The sequence below is a fragment of the Nyctereutes procyonoides genome, unplaced genomic scaffold (assembly GCF_905146905.1).
Source record: "Nyctereutes procyonoides isolate TBG_1078 unplaced genomic scaffold, NYPRO_anot_genome, whole genome shotgun sequence".
In the NCBI taxonomy this organism is placed as follows: domain Eukaryota; kingdom Metazoa; phylum Chordata; class Mammalia; order Carnivora; family Canidae; genus Nyctereutes; species Nyctereutes procyonoides.
The window spans coordinates 115,459,461-115,478,817 of record NW_026575125.1 but is presented as its reverse complement, the minus strand read 5'-3'; positions in this window follow the sequence as shown (position 1 = coordinate 115,478,817).

The window sequence follows — 19,357 nt, the reverse complement described above, 5'->3', positions numbered from 1 at the left end:
TGATGGGCTAGATATTCAAGTAAGAACTGATGTTGTGGTCTTGAGTCCAAAATCTGCAGGGCAGGCAAGGCAGGATGGAAACTCAGGAAAGGTTTCTAAGTGATAGTTTTGAGGTCAAATTCTTTCTTCTTTGGGAAACCCTAGTCTTCGATCTTAAGGTTTTCAACTGAGTAGATGAGGCCCATCCACATTATGGAGGGCAATTTGCTTTACTCAGAGTCAACTGATTTGCACGTTAGTTGCATCTAAAACAATATGTTCAGGGCATCTGGGTGGCTCAGTGGTTGAGCAGTCTCTTCTGCCTTGGCTCAGGTCATGATCCCAGGGTCCTGGGATCGAATCCCACATCGGGCTCCCCGTGGGGGGCCTGCTTCTCTCTCTGCCTATGTCTCTGTCTCTCTCTGTGTGTCTCTCATGAATAAATAAAATCTTTAAAAATAAATAAATACATAAATAAATAAATAAATAAATAAATAAATAAATAAATACCTTCGTAGCAACATCTAGTGTTTGACCAAACAACTGGACACCATAGCCTAGCCAGGCTGACACATAAAATTCATCATCACGGTATCTAAACATGGCTTGCCTTTGTTGCTCACCTATGCTACTGACTACTCTCCTTTAAACTGGGTTTACCTTGGGCTAGCTGATACTGACCTTGTACCATTTCTGCTGGCCCCTAAATCCTGCCAGTACTTATAAGAATAGTCAGTCCCTCACATCTGGTCTGCTCTTCCTCTACCCTATTAACTGCTTCCAAAATAGCTTAAGTCTAGGCTGTCAGAACAGCAACAGCAGGCACCAAACAAAAAGAAGTCAGTAGCCCCTGACTCTAGTTCAGGAAATTCCTCTCCACTCAGGAAATTCCTCTCCTTCAAACTTCCCCATGCATGGGCTCTGCTGGCTCCCCAAAGCACTTGGCTTTTTGTACTGTCTCCCTAGTCTCATCTGGTTCCATGTCAGGCTGTTTGCCTTATTCCTGATCTGCTATTCCCTCAGGGCACTGATTCCAATCTTTGCTGTCCACCAACACTAGGCAAGAGGTTCCATGTCTGTGGCCCCTACCCAACTTGGGAAAAAAGATCGGATAATCTGTATGACGCATGACAGTTCTTAAAACACTTTCACATCCACTATTCACTAACTGGTATTCTTGATCCCACCTTGAGAGCTTATAAATGAGCAGAGATACTATCTCCACAAAGCCTCATTTGGCAGATGATGAGCTTGAGGGTCAGAAAGAGTAAGTCCTTAGCACAAGAGCACACAGTTAACCAGTACACATGTACCTGTTATTGGGGCCAGGACTCTGGGTTATTTCATTAGGCTAGAAACACCCTTGCAAGGAACTGAATACTAGTAGGCTCTCTGCAACAATGTCACCTTAGATTCATATGCAACTCTACTTCCCAAAAGATCACATAGGCATTTTTCACCTTTCACCTGATGACCTCTTGCTGGCTCAAAAATCCCTAACAGTACCCCTTCTCCCTACTGTAGGTTGCAGAGATCCAGAGATTCTTGTCATTGTCCATCTCAGAATTTTAACTCAAATTTAGCCTACAAAGTCGTTGACTTCAAAGTTTACAAGGCTGTTTATTAACTGGCACAGAGTGGGTGAGTCTGGACATGGTAGCTTCCATCCTGAGGAATGGAACTTGGCTTCATGCACTGAGGAATGGGCCCAGATAGGACAGCCTGGCCCAAGAAATGCCGATGTAGACTTTGTAGGCTATAACTGGAAACTGGCTAGGGTTGGAATAGTCCAGCCCAGGGAGATCCAGAACCCAGAGACCAGGCAGGCCTGGGAAGGCTCTGAGGGTGGTGTCTCCAATGAGATATGAGAAGTAGAGGCTTAGAGTCAGTGTCAGGGAGCCCCAGAAGTGAGTAACATAGCAATGCCCCCACAAAGCAAATGGAACACATCTTAAGGGGATCTAGCAATAAGCAGTAGGCAGAGGTCCTGGCAAGGTGGCAGCAGCTTGAGGGAAGCATCCAGGGGCTGTGCTGGACAGTAGGCCAGGAGGCCTCATGGGCTCCCAGCACAAGTCATAGACAGAGACCTCTGCAGATCCAGACAGTTCTGGCAGTAGCCAACCTCAGACCTGGGAACATTTTGAAAAGACCAAAAGAATTCCAGGCTTCAAAGGACAGAGACATCAAGTATGAAGCCAAAGCAGGGACCCAGGCTCTCTGGCAAAACAGACTGAGTAACAGATAAGGAATAAGGCAAGGGGTTGGTCAGAGGAAAGTATCAAGAGAGTATTTATTAGGACCAAGGCACAGAATCTGACAAGAACACACTGCCACCCTGCCTCAGTGACCCTGGACCCTTTAAATCTCCCTTGACTACGGACAGGATAGGGTCCAGAGCCTTGCTAAATGGGGTGGAATGGGATGATGGCCTACATCTAGAGGCCACCTAGGCTCATCCGTTGGTAAAGGAGGGCGTGTGGAGAGAGCACCTCCATAACCAGAGGAAAACCTGTAAGGAGACCCCAGTTGTACCTGTCACCACCTCTCTGAGCCATATTCTGGGATGTGGGTCTCCCTTTCTCATTCCACAAGATGTCAGTGGAATCTGAATCTTCAGAGCCAAAGCAGGGAGAAACATAACCCTAAATATTCCAGAATCCTAGAATGAGAGAGCTATAAGAATTCAGCGCCCAAACACTAAAAAAAAAAGGGGGGTGGGGTGGGAACCTGAGACCCAGAGTCCCTTTAGAGAACTGCCCCAAATCACATAATGGTTGAGTAACAGAGGCTGGGATTTAGGTGTCCTTACTCTCAACCCAAAGTTCTTTCCACTAAACCTCAAAGATGAATATTCCAACACCTATGCAAATCTGAAGACAGCTTTATGATAGCTCAATTTCCATCCATGTCTTGGACAATTCAGCTGGTTTATCTCATTTGGCTTCAAAACACACATTTATAGATGAAAATCAAGGGGGTAAAGAGACTTCAGCATCCATCATATATAATAAATTAACTTTGCTTCCAAAGCCTGACTGACTTTGTTATTCGAAAAATAAAGGAAATACCTGCAATATGCACCCCACCACAAAGTGTGCTATATTTAGTAAATTTCACTAGCATGTTAAACTCAAAATTCCAATATTTCCCCGTTGCTATAGTTATGGCATCTGGTTAAATCAGAGTTCAGCAGCTGTGAGCAAAGCTAACACTAACCCCAGCCAACTTTGTGCTTTGTTTCTTAGGCAGGTCAAAAAAAAAAAAATAGGAGCAAAAACAGTCACTTTCTCTCCCATCCCCTCCCAAGAGTAAAGCCCCTTAGCTAGTCTGGTCTAAACAACAGATTGACTCTCCAACTAGTACCACAACAACTGTGGCCATGAGTCCCAACGCCTGGACTTGATGATCTAGGCTGTCCCAGGTCTATGAGAGTTACATGGTCAGGACATGTTTCATATGACAAAGCTGTCATCTGCTCACCCAGAATTTCAATGCCTAGGGTAGCTGGATGCTTGAGTGGCGATCCCTTCTACAAACAGCATCGGAGGGTTCTCGGACAGGACAAAGTAAGGGCTTTCAAATGGAGTGATTACTTTAGGCTACATACCTTCCTCTTTTTGAAGTTGCATTTTGAACTCCTATTATTTGAGGGCTTCTTTTGCTTGCTTTTCAAGAGAAGTTTCTTAGGCTGGTTTCTCAGGTCAACACATGGAGCCCATTACTGGGCTCTAACCCCTTTATTTCCTTTACTGTGAATAGTGACTCGGTCTCCAAATGTTATTTTGAACGTTTATGGACCATCATAAATATACATGACAGAGCATTTCCAAAGTTGTGACAATAAAATCAATGTCATATAAATTATGGCGTAGATTTGTAATGACAAGCTATCTTATAGGATTGGAATGTATGAGGCTCATTTTTAAAGGGAATTTAGTGGGTTTCCTATAATCCTTTTCAATGTTCATATTCTCTTCAAATTTGGTATGGTTTATGGGTACACATTTTCTGGAAAATCCGATCTATATCTGAGTTTAAATGGGCTTTTCAAAAAATCATTCATACACACCTACTGAGATTGTTCCATTGATATCTAAGCAAATTGGTAATGGATACTTCCTAGTAAAGGAGTTCTGATAGCATGTTCTCAAAATGATTGCTCCTTTCTGTGACTGGGAGTGGGATGCACCCCTGAGTGATGAACATGTATTGGTTTCTGGTAAAATAGAGCTCACGCACTGTGCCACATTCATTTAGTCTGGGCTGGCAGACAATGATGATAAGTGATTCTGCCTTTAAGCTAGAAGACTTTCATCTGGCCACATTGCTAAGTCCTCACAAGGCTCTGGATGTCCTTCATGGAGAGAGAACCAGGCCTGGGCCATCTTCACACAAGGCCAGTGACTCATCTCACTTGCTATAGTTTCTACCTGGAAGGTCTCAGCTAGAGAGGGATCTAGATTCATGGGAGGTTTGCTACTGTAACCTTTTGTGGGACAACATAAATGTGAAATCTAGAGATTGGCAGAGACTGGCATTCTTTTTTTTTCCAAATAAAAAATATCTTGAATGCCTTCAGAATGTGTGCCATGTCTCCAATACCCCAGAATCCAGAATCTTAGCAACAGCTCCCATTTCCAACACTTGGGAAACTCGTGCACACTGCTCACAGGTGAGGAGGAGTTCTACCATTCTGAATTTTTATTTATACTGACTTTCCAATAATATGATTACATGGCATCAGTGTTTCATCACATAATAATATGCATTATTGGCTAGTGTTTCCATTTCTATTTCTAAATATCCCCATATCATTTAGACATTCAGTAGACAGATTCTTTGCAATACTGGAGACTTATCCTCACTGATGCTCATGTCCATTCAAAACTCCAATTAACATGAACTGCTAGGCCTTTGGTGAATGTGGCAAGGGTGCTTTGGGGAGCAATTCACGGATCTTAAATACTTTCTCATATAATTCCATACCATTTGAAATATATTTCAGAATGAAATAGAATTTGTTGACAGTGGTCAGAGAGAAGGTGGACACAGGTTATCCTTTTCAAGCTGCTCTTGCTTATATCTCAAGTTAAGAAAACACAGGATGCAGGAGAAAAGCACTGGGAATCAAAAGACCTAGATTAGTTTTTGCTCTGCCACTTATTAGCTGTGTGGCATTGGCATGTCCCTTGCTTCTTTGAACCTCAATCTTCCCATCTTTAAAATGATGAACTTAGACCAGCTGATCTCTTAAAAGCCTCTCCTACCCCAGAGTGTATGGTTTCCTAACACTTTCATTCTGCAAATCATCTCCAGTTTCCTGACTTCTATGTTAATGGTACCACTACCAGTCCTGATTCAAGGCTGAAGCTCCTGAAATTGTGTTATCAGAACGGACTTTATTATTTTATTCTCAAATACTTCCATATGATTCCTTTCCAAGTTGCTTTAAAAAGAGAAAGAGAGAGAGAGAGAGAGAGAATATGCACATACACACACGTGTGTGTATGCATGGTGGGGGGCGGCAGAGGGGCAGAGGGAGAGGGAGAGAGAGACTCCCAAGCAGGCTCCATCCCCAGAGCAGAGTGTGACCAGGGGCTTGGTCTCACAACCCTGAGATCATGACCTGAACTGAAATCAAGAGTCGCATGTTTAACCGATTGAGCCACCCAGGCACCTTGCAAGTTGCTTTTAATTTGAGGCTCCTTTCATCTACATCGATTTATTTAAACCAATGAAAAGTCACAAGAAAAGTAAGTGACACATTTGACTCCACAGGAAGTCTTTTGTGCCCTCACAGAGGACAGATGGATAGGAAACAATGTCCTTTGATGACCAGCTGAAGGAACTTTAAATGTTTACTCTAAACAAGACATAGCAGCATATGAAATCTACTTTTCAAGTATGTGAAGAGCTTTCACATTGACAAAGGATTTGCCTGGGCCTGTGTGGCCCCAAGGAGTTTAACTTAGGACCAAGAAGTAGGAGATACCAGTTGATAGATTTTCGTGCAGTCTAATGAAACATATCTTTCTAAGAGAGCAACCTAAAGATGATGTAGGCTGCCCTGAGATACAATGAGTACTTTGACACTGGAGGCACTCAAAGAACAGGCTAGAATAAGACTTGTAGGGATGCATCCAAGGGTACTTAGCCTAGACTGGCTGATCTTTGAGGCCCCTTCCCACTCTGTAATTCTATGGCTCATTCCCACCTTCCTTCCCTCTCCTCCATCCTCCAATTTTGTCCACTTGCCCTCCCCATCCACTCCAAATACTCATCAGTCAGACAGGTCATCTAAATGCACCCCTTTTTCTATCCTCACTGTCGTTGCCCTAGTTCAAGCCCCCATCCTTTCTCATTTGGGGCTAACAAAACAGCTGGTAACTGGTATTCTAGCTTCTAGTTTCTCTCTCCAACCAATGTCCACACTGCTGACAGAATAACATAAAATAAACATTTGGTAATCTCACTTTCCTTACTTAGAACTCTCTAGTGCTTTCCTATTACTTTATAGGAAAAAAATTGCCAAAATTTCTTAGCATGTAATACAACTCTTCCAAAGCCTGTCTTCCGTCTGTCTTCCCAGCCACACACTCCATGCCTTTGTCAAAATAGACTGCCTCCATTGTCAGAATATCCCAGGGACCTTATGCAATTCTGCACTCCTCTCAGATTCTTCCCTCTAGAATGCCCTTCCCTACTCCTATCCAACCAAAAAGGTCCCATTCAGCCTTAAAAGTCCAGCCCAATGTTCGGTAGGTTTTTATCACCTCCCCAGATAGAATCAGGTGCTCCTTTATCTGTGTGGTGCTACTATTTTCTAAATACCTCAACATATCTTACTCTGTGGAGATGCATTTGGTGAACTATGTATGTGGTCACATCTGGAAACACAGAATGCAAATGTGCCCTAAATGAATTCCCCATCTACTGGATTTAATCTTCAATGTGGCATTGCTGAGTTTGTAAACTATTTAGCTCCTTTAATAATACTTCTCTATGCTTTGGTCTCAATTCAATTTTTAGATGCTTAGGATGGGAAGGTTTTATTATTATGACTTTTTCTGAGAATTTTAAAACATTAGTTGCCACAGCATCCTGAAGAGAAAGATGTTGTTGTGAAGAAAAATGCAAATGGCTTTCTCATGGAATACAGTGAGTCAGTAGCAGATGAACAGGCGTAATTTAATTTTGCAGGGTTAGACAATATAGAATGTAAATAGAAACTAGAAATGCTTTTGTCTTTCTAAATGATGAATTCTACTTCCTGTTCCAGATTAGGGTCTTAGCAGGTCAGGGCAGAAGGTGGAGAGCAGGTGAAAAGTAGAGAATGATGAAGTCACGACAGGGTATCAGAGAAGGCTGGTACCAGAGAAATGACCAGAACATAAAAGGACACACAGACTGGCAGGCAGAGCCAGATGAAAAGCCCTAAAATCACACAAGTAACTACATTTATACTTATGAGTGTACAGACTCACTCTGGAGGGAGCCACAAAAAAGGTAGTTGTAGCAGCTAGCTCTGGAGGAGGGAGCCAGGGGATACAGGATCATCTAGAAGAGGAGGGCTTACAGTTCACTGAATACACTTATTTCATTTGCATTTTTATTATGTGTATCTCATTTTATCCAAAAAAGTACATAGAAAAAGGAGAAAAGTCAGCAACTGTGAATAGTGAAAATACTGAAGGAATAGCACAAGATATTCAAGGGCCAGAAGGCCAGCAAGGCTGTCCTGATCTAAACAAACAAGGCAAGGCCCTGGCCCTTGACCCTGACCCTGAAGGCAGGGCTGCCCAAATTGCAGGTACCTATATTTATTCCCTTCCTATCTCACTGGAAATTAATTCTAAGCAAGCCTGATCTGAATGCCTATAGGTGTAACTGAAGACACCTGACTGGACAAAAGTTGAGGAAGGGAGCAAGCAAGGGTTTCTGGCAGTGTGACATTAATTTTAAGTGTCAGACTGACTGGGCCATTGTATAACCAGATATCTGATTTAAAAAAAAAAAACAGATATCTGATTAAACATTATTTCTGGGTGTGTCTGTGAGGGTGTTTCCTGAAGAGATTAGCATTCAAATTGGTTGACTGAGTAAAGCAGATGGTCTTCCCCAATGCGGGTGGGCATCATCCAATTCACTGAGGGCCTGAATAGAACAAAAAGGCGGAGGAAGGTTGAATTTGTTCTCTGTATGACCAACTGAGCTGGGACATCAATCTTCTTCTGCTCTTGACACTCCTGGCTCTCAGACCTTTAGACTGGAACTATAAGGACACCTGGGTGGTTCAGTGGTTGAGCGTCTGCCTTTGACTCAGGGTGTGACCCCGGAGGTCTGGGATCGAGTCCCTTATCAGGTGCCCTGCAGGGAGCCTGCTTCTCCCTCTGCCTGTGTCTCTGCCTCTACGTTTCTCTCATGAATAAATAAATAAAAATCTTTAAAAAAGATAGGGACTGGAATCTACACCACTAGCTTTCTAGTTCTGAGGCCTTCAAACTATACTACTGGCTTGCCTAGGTCTCTGACTTGCAGGTGGCAGATTGTGGAATTTCTCCTATTGCTTCTGTTTCTCTGGAGAACCCTAATACAGACAGCTTTGATATTTAGGTTCCATACATTAAGCATGTTTTTGCAAAAGATCTGATAAATTTTTCTAAAAATCTATTGTAACAAGGGACCTTTAAGTGGTGATGGCCACTTATGTCCTACATGATGACTCAATCCCATCTTAGTGACAGATACAATCTGTCCAGATAGTGGCCCTGTGACCAGAGTCCAGAAGCTCTGGTAATGCTGTGGTCAAGGCTGGCCCTAGAAGCAAATTACTGTCACCATCTAGGAAAATATCCTAAAGTAAATGACATACTGAAGGGAAAGGCATCAATAATGTCTGCTTTGAATGCAAAAGTCAATACACCATGATGGAACATGGGAGGGAACTACCATTTTCTCAGCAATTACATGGCAGACTACACTTAAAACAACTCTACCCCATTTTTACAGATGACAAAATTAGGCTCAGAGGGATAAAACTAGCAAGGAGAAGAGTCCCTTCAAAGGCAATTATGTCTGATTCCAAAAACTGCCTTTTTTGTTCTGAGAACCTGGATCTAAAAATCATAATCTGTGTAGGGAAAGCCAATTCTGGAAGGAAAGCCTCCCAGAAAGGATCACCAGAGCTTCAGCTAGGTCCACCAGAAGGTGATAGAGGGCAAGGTCTATCTATCCAGAATAGGTTTAGGTCATATGGTCCCCAGTCAGGGGCTGCCACAAATTATTCCAAAGGATAAGACATGTGCAAAAGGAAACTAAGGTTTATCTGTCAACAACATTGTGATAGCTAAAGTCAAAAGGTTAACAAGGGAGAAAACCAAAGTTTGGTGTGAGGGGTACCACACTGCAGCCCCACACATCAGACTGAGCCAGGGATGAGCAGAGGCAAGCGTAATCTGGTTGGCAGGAAAGGGGCTGGACTAGGCCCAGAGGCTGGCTCTGTCCCCACTGTTCCTTAAAGAAAGGAATTGTGGCCCAGTCTGGTAAAATCTTCGAGGGACTCTAACAGTAAAAGAAATGACACTCTGCTCACATAACTTTATCCACATATTCAACTAATGTACCAACACTCACTCATGTATTTAATAAATGTTTTCTCACTCATGTACTTAATAAAATAATAAATAAATGTACTAAATAAATATCTTATGTTAGGCATTGTGGCAACAACAGGGACAATGGTACAGTCCCTAACACTACTTGTCTGACTCAGAGTTGGGTGTTTTGGGGAACACTCAATGCATTTGTGGTTTTTAGAAATATTTTATTTAAATTCAATTTGCCAACATCGAGTATAATACCAAATGTTCATCCTAACAAGCGCCCATCGCCCTGTTACCCCATGCCCCTACCTTCCTCCCTTTCTGCAACCCTTTGTTTGTTTCCCGCAGTTAGGAGTCTCTCATGGTTTGTCTTCCTCTACTTGTTCCCCACTCAGTTTCCCTCCTTGTCCCTATAGTACCTTTCACTATTTCTTATATTCCACATACAACTCAATGCATTTGTATAGATTCTTTCAATATCTGCTTTCATCCAGAAGCTCCATGTACGTAGGGAGCGGTCACATCAGTCTGAATCACTCTGGTATCTGTAGTTCCCTCAGAGAGGACCTGATATTTAGCCAACATTCCCATTGTAAACATGTCTGCTGCATTAACAATACATCTTTCTTGGGAGAGGCCATTGGAAAGTCAATAATCAACGATCACAATAAAATATGGTAAATATAGTAATGATGGAGATAGGCTGGGGGTGGGGGTGGTTAAAGGAGTCCAAAGGAAGGCATCTGAGTCCAATTGGGATGATGAGGGTGAGGAAAAGTTTTCCAGGAAGAGGGGCTCCTCACAATTAATTCTAAAGAATAAGGGAAAATTAGCAAAAAAAAAAAAAAAAAAAAAAAAAAAAGAAAAGAAAAAGAAAGAAAGAAAGAAAAGGGGGGGAATGTCCTAGGAGATAGGACAACAGTGCCAATACTCTGATTGGATGAGCCTAGTTAGTTAGTAATTACTTAGCAAACCCTCTGTTTAGTCAAATAATTGGATATTTTAAACTTTTTCATCTTATTTAAATTTTTAAAGATTTTATTTATTTATTCATGAGAGATACAGAGAGAGAGAGAGAGAGAGGCAGAGACACAGGCAGAGGGAGAAGCAGGCTTCCACAAGGAGCCCAATGCAGGACTCCATCGCACACCCCAGGATTGCGCCCTGAGCCAAAGGCAGATGCTCAACCGCTGAGCCACTCAGGCGTCCCATCATCTTATTTTATTTAAATTCAAGTTAGTTAACATATAGGGTATTACTAGTTTCAGAGGTAGAGTTTAGTGATTCATCAATTGCAGATAATACCCAGTGCTTATTCCATCACGTGTCCTCCTTAATGCCCATCACCCAGTTACCCCATCCCCCCGCCCATCTCCCCTCCAGCAGCCCTCAGTTTGTTCCCTAGAGTTAAGCGTGTCTTATGGTTAACCAATCAGAATGATGGAGACAGCTATGTGTGGACACATGGGTGGGCTCTGTTCCCTGCAAGTATGTGTTAGCCAACGGAGTTGGTCATTTGCTAGTGAGATATAGAATGCTGAGCAAGAGACTGTGGGTGTGGTCATAGGAAGCCCCCAGGAAAACACAAGGGAAAAACTCCAGACCCTCCACTGTTTAGTCATGAGACAGTATTCACTCTACAACTCAACAGACTTTCTAGTCATTTCCTCAAGGCAGCCTAGGTCCCTGGATTATCTGTTGACCAGTAAGCTTCCAGCTCCAAAAGTATATAAATTTCTCCAGGGAGAGCAGTTCTGTCTGTCTGTGATGGTAAAGATGGCTGCCAAGTCATTTGAATTTCCTTCACAAAGAGGTAGAATCTAACCACCTAGCTTTGAATCTGGGTTGAGCCTTACTATCTTGTTTGACCAAGAGAATGCAAAGGAAGTGACATTCTGGGACATCAGGGGACATCTGGGTCATAGAAGGCTATGTATCTTTCACGTGAGTCACTAGAACACTAGCTCTTGGAGCCCTGAGCTGCCACTGAAGCACTCTAATCACCCTGAGATCACCCTGTTGGCAAGGCCACATGTAGGCGCTCTAGTTGACAGGACCAGCTGAGCCTCACCCTCCAGCCGTCCCTGCCAAGGCAGCAAACATATGAGTAAAGCTGTGCTGGGCCCACCAGACCAGCTGAATACTGCTGAGTGATCACTATCGATGACAAGAATCCCCCAGCTGTGCCCTGCCCAAATTCCTGAATCATGGAATATGGTAAAATGGTTGTTGCATCAAGCCACTAAATCTTGAGGGTGGTTTATCGCTCAGCAATACATGAGAGGAACACTGTCCTAGTTACCATTTTACCCATGGGGCTTTGCACCATGTCTGGCACACAGTCCACCTCTAGCACATATTCAATGACCAAAGGAATGAGACCAAGAGAGAGGATAGGAGAAGGGCCAGCAGAGAAAGACAAAGATGATTTACAAGTGACAGTGCTATACATGGAGAGAACTTCCGATAAGTGAGTCTACTTTTCTAAACAATACGGTACCTACTCTGGGAAGCTACGCAGGGCACACAAAATTTAAATTCTCTCGTGGGGTGGGGAGCAGGGATCAGAACGGAACAACTGAGTCTTTATCCCATGTTCCCCACCATAAAATCCAGCTGTCCACTGGCTTTCCCTTTATCCCAAGATCTCAGGTTTTCCCAGCTCTCATGATATGGACCCAGTCCAGTTACAGTTATTATGCTTTTCCTTCTCTTCACTGTAAGACCTCTGCATTTTTCTAGAAGTGATTAACTCCAAAATGACTGGCTAGAACTTTTTAAGCAAGAGGATAATTACCAAAACAAACGCACTTCCAAGTTTGGCTTCAGAACCAGACCCACCTTGCAAAGTATGCGCAAAGACTGTGCCTCCCAATGAAGAGATATGGGCTTTGATTATAAATGTAACCAGGTTTTCCTTCCCTCACCTTTAATTGCCTGGAGTTTAGACTGAAATCCAATCAGTAGACTATTGTTTTCTGCTTCCTGGGAAGCAAGTCACAGCTGAAAGGAGAGCTGGGGGAGAATTGGGTGGGGTTGGAAATCTGAATCTTGGCATGACTCTTACAAATTTTCTTTTCCATTTTACTCACCTCCTTCTGGCTCTGATGGTATCAGTAATTTCCCGAGACAGAGAAAATCCAGATTTCCTTAAAGAGTTCAACTACCTGTCCCAGTAAAATCCCACATGGTGGAGGGGGGGGGGACTAGCTGCTCCGTAGAAACTCCCCTCCCGCGTTTGTGTCCAAGGAAACGCACACAAAGGAAATGCACTGGCAAGCCTCTTTCATTTCTGCCGTCCTCTGGCTGGCTAAGAAGCAAAGCCTGTAGTGCTGCTGGGCAGCCCATGCAAAAGCCAGAATGGACAGGGCACTCCTGCAGCCAATGAAGAGACAGCAAAGGAGAGAGAAATTCAAGCCACTTCTGATGGATTCAAAGGCATGAGCTAACCAGCATCAACAAAACAGATGATGAGCTGGGCAAAGGGCAGAGTAGAAAGCAGACTTACTTCAATTTTCTCATCAAGTCCAATGTTAGTTCCCAAATGGCACAAATGTTAAAAGACCAAACCTGGCTTTTTCTACTTAGCAGCGCACTCAGAGTCCAGAAACCTGGGCTCTCGTCCTGCCCATGCTGTTGACTGTCTGTGTCATCCCAGACCAGCCCCTTCCCCTCTCTGGGATTAGTGCCATCATCTGTAAACTAGAGAGCATGGATGGACAGTGTTTAAGGGCTCTAAATGACACAGTCCAACATTCATTATCCAAGCACAGATTCTCTTGAGTGTGGCTGCTTTGCCTTCAAACATACAAATAGCACCCCTTCCAATTAGTACCTTTCCTGCTTAATTAAGGCATCGCAGCCATTTCAGTGTCTTTTACTTTGTATTCAGAAACATCCTTTGAGATCCACACATTCAACTACCTACTGTGCTGTAAAGGAGGTCTTACAGAGCAGTGTTTATATCATTCTAAGAGAAGCAACAGACGAGGGGCCTCTGTCAAGGCTCCTTAAGTACAAAAGCACAGTCGCCAAATACCAGGGACCTGGTATTAAATGGCCACTATGTGCCGGGACCTTACGTGGGGTATTCTAATGCTCACAACAGCAACAGACGTACCAGCGACAGTTATTGGTGAGAGCCACATACTGTGCACGACACTCCAAAATACACGTTCTCCAGCAGCAAATGCTGCAAGCCCCTAGCACCTGCCAGGCCCTGTTCTAGGTGCTTCATGCATATTAACCTCTTCCATCCTCACAGGTTCCATGAGGAAGGAGAATTTTGACCTTGTGCTACGGATGAGGAAACCAAGGCACAGAAAGGATAAGTGACTTGACCAAAGTCATGTAAATTATACATAAGAGAGTCAGGAATCAGGTGCCTGGGTGGCTCAGGGGTTGAGCATCTGCCTTTGGCTCAGGTCGTGATCCTGGGGTCCTGGGATCGAGTCCCGCATTGGGCTCCCCATAGGGAGCCTGCTTCTCCCTCTGCCTGTGTCTCTGCCTCTCTCTCTCTCTCTCTCTCTCTCTCTCGTGCTCTCTGTCTTCCATGAATAAATAAATACAATATTTTTTTTTAAAGAGAGCCAGGGATGCTTTCGGCTGTACAGTAATGGACAAATTAACCTCAGATAGCCACTGGGTTAACTCGAACAATGGTTTACTTCTCACTCTTGCTCCATGTCTATGGCAAGATGAGGAGCATCTCAGCTCCTCCCAGTCACTGAGGGACCCTGGCTGATGGTGGCTCTGTTGTGAAGATTACCGCTAGTGCCAGCAGGAACAAGAGAGACATGAGACTGCACTACGGGCTTTTCTAGGCTCCGGCTGCTAAGTGACACAGGTCATCTTGGCTCACAGCTTATCAGCCAGACTGCATCGCACAGCCCCACCTAACTGCATGGGGATGTGGGAGTCAGCCTTTCAATGTTCTCAGAAGGACAGGAACAGACATTAGCAAACACCAGTGATATCTACCACAAGCTGCAAGTATCAAACACCTAACTAAAAGCTCAGCTCCATACCTGATGGGAATCAGCACCCCTTTAACAAATAAGGAAAAGGCGACTGGATAGGTAACCAACAATGTCTGTCACCTCCCCTCATCTTAAGATGAAGCTGACACTAAAAAAAAAAAAAAAAAAAAAAAAAAAAAAAGATGAAGCTGACACTGAGGCAGGATTAGCAATGTAGTCAAGGCAATTTAGGATGAAAGGGACGGAGCCTGAATTTGAACCCAAGTCTGACTCTGAAGTCTATATTCTTTCACTGTAGCAAACTGCCTCCCAAAAGAAGAAAGCGATTCTTTTGTGATCATCCACCACTCAGGATTATCCACAGCGGCCCACAGAGCCGGAAGGAAAGAAGTGGAGCTAGAGCTGGCTGCTGGCCACTGCTGCGTCATACAGAAGTGCGAATGCCAGAACCAGAAGAGGCTCTCGGACCAGAGACCAGACTACGCTTTCCCACCTCAGCACTTTTCAGATCCAGAAAAGTGTGGCCCATCAAATGGAGTACTTTGTCCAAAAGCACATAGATGGTGATGAGATGGCTCTACTGGAGCATCTGTATTGTCCAGGGCCCTGGTAGGAAACAGAGAGCACGTTCAAAAAATGTAACTGGGGGCGCCTGGGTGGCTCAGTGGGTTAAGTATCTGCCTTCGGCTCAGGTCATGATCCCAGGGGGCATCAAGCCGGACATCAGCCTCTCCACTCAGCAGGGAGCCTGCTTCTCCTTCTCCCCCCTGCTCCTGCTCTCTCTCCCTATCTTTGTCTCTCCCTCTCAAATAAATAAATAAATAAATATTTTTTTAAAAAAAGATGTAACTGAAGGTGTGGGCAGAGCAAAGATCACCAGTGAGAGACTGTGCTGCAGGCCCATACCAGCAGCAAGCAGCTGTTATACCTTCCTTAGGCCCGAAGTGGGAAGGAAAGGAGGACCTGGTAAAAGCTGAGACTGTCAGAATGGGACAGAAGGTGTGACACAGGTAGAGGAACATAATCACTGCCAAACATGACCTGGCAGACAGGGAGCTTGACAAGTAAATGCCCAGACATCCTTGCTTCCCCATTCTCTGACCTTCCTCCCTCCCCCACTGGCCAAACCCACCATGAGCCAGAGGATAAGGGGGCCTGGGTGATGCAGTTCATCGAATCCGGTCTCCAGGGGCCTGGAGCAGGGTAAGGAAGGGTAAAGAGGGGATCTGAAGTATTAAACCGAGACTATCCAGTACAGTATCTTCCCTTTTCTTTTTTTTCAATGATTCATTCATTCATTCATTCATTCATTCATTCACCATGCTCAGTGTGAGACGTTTTAATTTCCATCAACATCCACATTTTGTCTTTAAAATTCAGTAGTGAGAACATGTCACCTACCCAAATATAATGCTATTTTCATTTAGGAGATCAAGGGTATATTTTAAGGCCATGTTTAGTTCAGCATGAGGTAAAGAAAACCACATTTTAAAATTCTTCCACAGCTTGACTTCTGGTTAAATATGGTAGGTTGACCACATGTGATACTCATTCTCTCTCTTTCTCCCTCCCTCCCTCTCGGGTAGCCCCATTAAAACAACAATAAAGGAATTAAAACAAATAAAAACAATGAGAGAAGAGACAGGAGAGGAAGAGGCAAAGGCTTACAGAGACTAAGAGGAAAGGAGACCTTAGTGGATGAGAACCATCCATAGATTTTTTTGAAAATGGAAAATAAATATAAAAGCATGTATATCAATTTGGAAAAGCAGCGAAAACTTTAACATAAGTGCCTGCAGAAGAAGATGCCAATCAGAAGTGAGCCAATTAGCCCCCTGGGAAAGCTTAGGACTTAGAAATACCAGGTACCACAAAAATTAGGGTAAGATACAGGAAAATGGGCATCGGAAGTCTGTACATGGAAGAGTGGGCTCCAATATTTCCTTCGTCCCATGCAGCCCGCCAAGTGACTATTCCTTCTATTCCTTTTGTCCCCAGGGAACAAGAGATATATTCTCTGAAGACACTGGATCAGACTTACCCAGGGCACTAGGAACATAAGGTACAGTAGAGAGTGGTGTGAGGCACCTAACACTAAAATAGAGGGATCAAGTGAATGGCAAGAATATATGGAATGGCAGGAACCCAGCCAGCCTACCTCCAATCTCCAAATACCTGCCAGCATGCTAAAGGATTCCACAGGTGAAGGTCACCAGTGGAAATTCCTCTATATACTGGCATTTGGATGTCCTCCAACAAAAAGTCAGCTCCTGCTAATCACTCTGCAGTGAAGCCCACCAGTTGACAAGCTCTGCCTTTCCATCCAAACACTTGCAATCAGCTTTTGAAGGCTCCACTCCTAAATACAAACAGACTGCTAAGTATCACAAGACATTTGAGGATAGCCTCTAACATGAGAGAGGCTTCAAATAAATTGGAGAAGGGAACCCAGAGAAAACACAAATGATGCAAGAATCGAAGGAAACCTCACATTTATTTTATAATATGTAGCACATGCACACACACACACACACACATTCTTCAGAGATAAGAGAAAAAATTGCATCCATAAGCATGAACAGCACACTATGAAAGAGAGAGATGGAAAACAAGGAAATTGATGGCCATTGGAAATATGATCATCAAAATGTGAAAGGGGGGAGGAGGAAGATTAAAATACCTGTCTTCCCAAAAGTAGAACAGAAAGACCAAGAGAGAAAAAGATAAGAAAAATAGAGGAACAGGGACACCTGGGTGGCTCAGTGGTTGAGTGTCTGTCTTTGGCTTAGATCATGATCCTGGGATCCCAGGATCAAGTCCCGCATTGGGCTCCCCACAAGGAGCCTGCCTCTCCCTCTGCCTATGTCTCTGCCTCTCTCTCTCTGCCTCTCATGAATAAATAAATAAAATCTTTAAAAATAAAGGAAAAGAAAAGTTTCAGTTGGCTTAACGTCCAAGTAACTGAAACCAGAAAGAAAAGACGGGGGGGGGGGGGAGTGAATATAGTAATAAAAAAAAACTCCCCAGAAATTAAGGATATAAATTTCCACATTGAAAAGAACCAAGGGAAAAAAATTTAAAAAAGAAAAGACCCAAGGAAGGACCAGTAAAAGGAATGCACAAAGATCTACACAACTCACATCATCAAGATCCCAAATAGTTGGGATTAAAGAAAAATTGTAAAAGCTTCCAGAGTAAAGGAAGAAAAGTCTCATACAGAAGAATAGGAGTCAGATCAGCATCAGACTGTCCAGTAACACTGAAAACTAGGAGATGATAGAGCAATGCCTTCAAAATTCTGGGGTGGCTGGGGGGATTAAGCTATAATTGAATGTGTGGCCACACTACTTCCTATCATGAATTGTACAATTTTGCCTTACGCTTCATGCTCACTAATATCAGGCTTGGACATAAGATGTGCTCCGGCCAATGAAAGGTGAACAAAAGCGATGCATGCCACTTCTAAGCAGAAGCCTTGAGAGTCACCACTGGTTCTGTCGGGGCTCTTTTTCCTCTGCCATAGAACTGCTTTTCCCAAAAAGGGGCTTCTTGTTCAGCCTGGGTCTCAGAATGAAAAAGACCTAGCTAGAGCTGTAGCTGATGCCTGAAGGGAACAGGACATGAGTAAGAAAGAAATCTTGCTGTATAAGCCAGTGAGATTTTAGAATATTTACAACCACAGCATAACTTACTAAAACAGCTGACTAGTACACTTCACATAAGCCTTTACTTAGGAATCTATTAAAGCATGTGCTCCAACAAAACAAGTGAGTAAACCAAAAAAGAGGGAGACATGAACCCCCAGAAAATTAGGACTCTGACACAGGAAACTGGCAACAGGAGTCCCAGGGTGATACCTGTTCAGCAAGCCTGGAGAGCAACTCTCCCAAAGTGGAGCAGGAGGTTGGAAGTTTTTAGGAAAAACCCCCAAATGTATACGTTATCTGATAGTTTTTCATATTTAGAAAACAATACAGAGGTCTATTTGACAAATCTGATGAATGTTGTGGAGAAAATAAGGAATCAATGCAAATAGTAGGCAAAGAAAAAATTAGGCAATTGTTGACCCTGGGGAAATAAAATACTATTTTAAAATGACACATAAATGTAACATATTGTCTTGCCACTGGATGATAGTGACCAATCTATAATGATAAAAACACAGAAGTTCCTCCTATAAAAAATATGTGATTTACTTATATGAGGGCAATAAGGGACATGGGAACATGGATGGGCTACGTGGCAGTCATTAGGGCTATTCATAAATACTCCAGGGCACCTCCTGGCACGCCCATGGTAGGATTGCACTTCCTGGCCTCCTTTCAGATCAAGTGTGGCCACATGATTTGTTTTGATCAGTAAAACATGAGGGAAACTGACCAATGCCATAATTGGGCAGAAGCTTTGAGAGCCAAGATGCAATCCCCCTATCATCTCCCCATTTGGCAGAGATCTTAGAATCAGGTGTTGTGATGGAGCCTCAACCGGCTTGAAGGACCGAAAGGAGCCAGAGGCTCCTTGTCCACTTGGGCTGAACATGTAGCATGAGCAAAAATAAACATTTGTTGTGTGAAGTCACTGGAAATCAGGAGTGTCAGCCAAGCCTGACTGATAAGACAGCCAGATTCTCATCTACCATCACAAGAGGTCAACAGACGATACCTAAAATAATGAATCAAGTAATAGCAATACGAAGGTAAATACCAAAAGCATTAGCTAAAACAGTTAAAAAGTGGTTGCTCCAGGGTACCTGGGTGGCTCAGCGGTTGAACCTTTGGCTCAGGGTCCTGGGATCGA